The sequence below is a fragment of the Stenella coeruleoalba genome (assembly GCF_951394435.1).
Source record: "Stenella coeruleoalba genome assembly, chromosome: 9".
Classification (NCBI taxonomy): Eukaryota; Metazoa; Chordata; class Mammalia; order Artiodactyla; family Delphinidae; genus Stenella; species Stenella coeruleoalba.
The window spans coordinates 79105626-79109150 of NC_137155.1; the positions used below are offsets into that span (position 1 = coordinate 79105626).

Sequence of the window (3525 nt, forward strand, 5' to 3'; positions counted from 1 at the left end):
ATTATCCCTTAGGGTTCCAGGGACATAATCACAGGAATTTAGATTTGGTAGTATATATTATTTAACTTTACAAACATAGAGGTTATTTATAGTCCCTTTAGAGAATGATTATTTATAAACATATTAAATAAAGGGGAAGGGGACACAGCCTCATAAACTGAAATGATTAATTTATACCTTGAGACTTTTGACCAAAGACGCTGCTTACTCCTTTACTTTAGATTCGATGTCATATTCCTGTACAGTATTATATTCTCTGAAATAGCCTAAAATCTGTTGGTTCCAATTTTATACAGATAATATTAAATTAGTTTTGGTGCTCTAAAAGACTTTTTAGAGCTTGACAGTGACTATTTAATTTTCTTCTGCTCTTATAATTTACTTTTTTCTTTACCTACATTGTAATATTTGCATTTTTTACTTTATAACTTGATTGGTTAGAGTAATAATTCCCAATTTCTTTTACATCATGGTATACCTAGAAAATGATATACATATACAATACATAAAAGGCAGTAGATCGGGTTGTTTGCCTTAGAAGCCCACAAGCCAGGTGCTCTAGCCTACCACATCCTTATCATACTCCTCTATAGCTGGAGGGAATTGCTATCATCTCACACTCCCATAGCCCCTTCACACTGGTTGGAATGCTCTGAGTTAGGAGTGGAACTTAAAGAGGTCATGATTATGGGATGGACACGTGGGTTGTTCAGTGAATATCGTGGTAGTATTTGATGTACCATACAGCAAGTGTCAATTGGCTCAAGGAACAGTTGCTAGTGGTCACATAAGAATTTTGCAACATGGTATGCATAACTGAGGACAACCTACAATTATTATGGAGAACATGACTGAAAGCATGTTTTATTGATGAAGACTCAGGAGTCTTTGATAGGGTATTACAAATACCCAATTCTTTCATTTCCTAAATAAGAACACTTGAGACCAAAAAAATTATGTGTCTTGACTAGAAAGTAAATGACTTGAATGGAGGTTAAATGACTGTACTGTAAGCTTTATGAAGCTGGGGACATTTTGGTAATTGCTATATCCCATTGCTTGGTAGAGTGCAAAGCACTTGGGAGAAGTTCCCTAAAATTTTGTTGAGTTGAATAAATGAACGAATGAATGAATGAATAAACTGGCCAGGGTCAAACAGGTTAATGGCAGAGCCAAAAGAAGAATTACAATCTTCCTCTCCCAGCTCAATGATTTGATCCCCTGTGTATAAGACTGTATGTCACACTGTTATCAATGTTCTATGAATAATTCATCACGTGGCACAAGGCACAAAAGGTCATGGACACATTCTAGAACTGAATATTTTAAGGATTTACCTTTTCTTCTGTTTTGTAGCAGCTCCTATTGATCATACTCATAAACGAAGAGGAAATATTTGGGTTACTATAAAGCTTATATTTATCTTAATGTATTTCTATAAATACAGATATTTTAAAATACAACAAAATTGGTCTCAAATGAGCTTTCACAAATTTTTTTTCTCTTCGGTAGTTATAATATTTTGTCATTTTCTTCAATAATAGAATATATTCAGGTTTTCTTTATTTCCATTAATTAAATGATGAAAGATAAAAGTTTAAGTAATTACTGATGTGTCCTATATGCAAGCATGAAAAGCAGAGCGAGCACTGTCACTGAAAGGTTATGTCACTCAAGCATTCATTAAACATTCATTAGCCTCACCTCAGGTAAAGGTGTCCTTATTTACATTTTTGCATACTCATGCCCTGAACAAGATTTCAAAAATGTTTATGATCCTATGACCACCTTAATTATGAATTCCCAGATAGATAAAGAATAAATAAATAAATAAACAAATCCTAATGGATGTGGTCATTTTTTTTTCCCTACCTGGTCCTTTATGCAGTTCAAAGTACAAGGTGACATGAAGATAAGTGCAGTGCCAGTTTGGGTGTCTCCATCTCCCTCCTGAATCTTGATCCAAAGCCAGAAGGGGTTTGGGGTAGGATGCTTGGTCATTTGGAAAGCTGCAGGGGTTGGCCTAGCAGATGGAGAAAGGGGAAGTTTTCCGTGTCTGAATGACATCCTCATCCCCCAACATATGGCTTTAACCATTTTTTTGTGTTTCACAGAGAAACCACAGGCTGGAACGTATTTAAATTCTTTGATAAGACTTTCGTGAATTTTCAGCAGAAATCCTCCACTGTGGTTCTGGGGTAAGGCAGAACACCACTGGGGATGTGTAATCTGGGAACTGGCCTTTGCGTCTGGTCTAAGTCCTCACTAGTTTCAGATACTCCCAGGTATTTTCCAACAAGTCATCAAAATTCCAGCAGTGATGGGCAGAGATGGGTGCAATGAGGCATCTTATAGACGATATGCAATTTCTCAGTGTAGATCTGATCAATCTTATTTAACTAACACATAGATATCAGGGGATATAAATTCTGTTTCCTTCCACCACTTCAATGAAGTCACTAGCTGTGGTATCGCGACGGTCACATCGGCATTACGAATTTTGTACTCAGCCAGAAAGCTCTTCACAGTTTCAGCATCCAGCTCACCCTGAGGGCAAGAGGCTTTCAGATGAATGCGTCCCTTATCTTCTTCTAAAAACCGATATTAGAGGGTTTGTTGCTCAAGTGAATGCCAAAGCCTTCCAGCTCGTTTTCAATTATCTTCTTATGTCTCAACAGTTCAGGACATCCAGAACAACCAGGATCAAGTTACATGTACGGGCCACTGCAACGACTTGATGGCCTCTGCCTCTCCCATCCTTGGCACCCTCAATGATACCTGGGAGATCCAGGAGCTGGATCTTGGCCCCTCTGTATCTGATGACACGGGGCACAGTGGTTAGAGTAGTGAATTCAGGCTGCCACCTCAGAATATACCCCTGCCAAGTTACTGAGCTGGGCTGACTTCCTCATAGTTAGAAAGCCCACAAACCCAATTCGAGCACCACCTGTCTTGGCTACAACAAAACCTTCCGGCTCACCAGCACCACCACCTGTTCGAGTAATGAGTTCTCCGCGAAGCTTACCAGAGCGAGCCTTAAGCAGCCCTAAGTGGTGTGCTGTGGTCTTGTTCTTTTAGTCTAAGCCATCTCGGCTTCGATCTCCGAGGTGTTGGCTAAGGTGCTGCTCCTAATGGCGAGTCCCCGGGGTGCAGTGGACTCCACACTGAGTGCTTCTGTCACATACCCGCCAGCGAACCTGCCAAAGCCGGCAGGAGCTACTGCATTGCGCCGGCGCGATACTTCCTACTTCTCGCGAAAGTTCAGGGTGTGTGTCTTCTATTCAGCGCGACGATACAGCGCGCGCGGAAAGGACTCTCGCCGACACCCTTCCAATTCCGCCGTTTTTGGAGGAAGGTTTTCTGTCATTTCTTTTTTGGGTCCTGGACTGCGTCAGTGAGTTTGGACCTCTGTTCTGGCCCCTATATGCACACAGGTATGTATTGTCAAAAACACACAGTAAAACAAAGCAGAAAGATGAGTTTGTTTGCAAGGCTTACGACCTGCAAAACCGGGAAACCCAAGGC

At 40.5% G+C, this 3525-nt stretch overlaps 1 pseudogene across 1 annotated transcript; it reads right to left on the minus strand.

Annotated features, from left to right (window-relative positions):
* Nucleotides 1–204: 204 nt before the first annotated feature.
* LOC307191751 (developmentally-regulated GTP-binding protein 1-like) lies at nt 205–3225 on the minus strand (annotated as a pseudogene). The gene is made up of 3 exons: nt 3221–3225; nt 1873–3128; nt 205–273 (listed from the first exon to the last, which is right to left on the minus strand). The product of its transcript is annotated as a developmentally-regulated GTP-binding protein 1-like (transcript).
* Nucleotides 3226–3525: the final 300 nt, after the last annotated feature.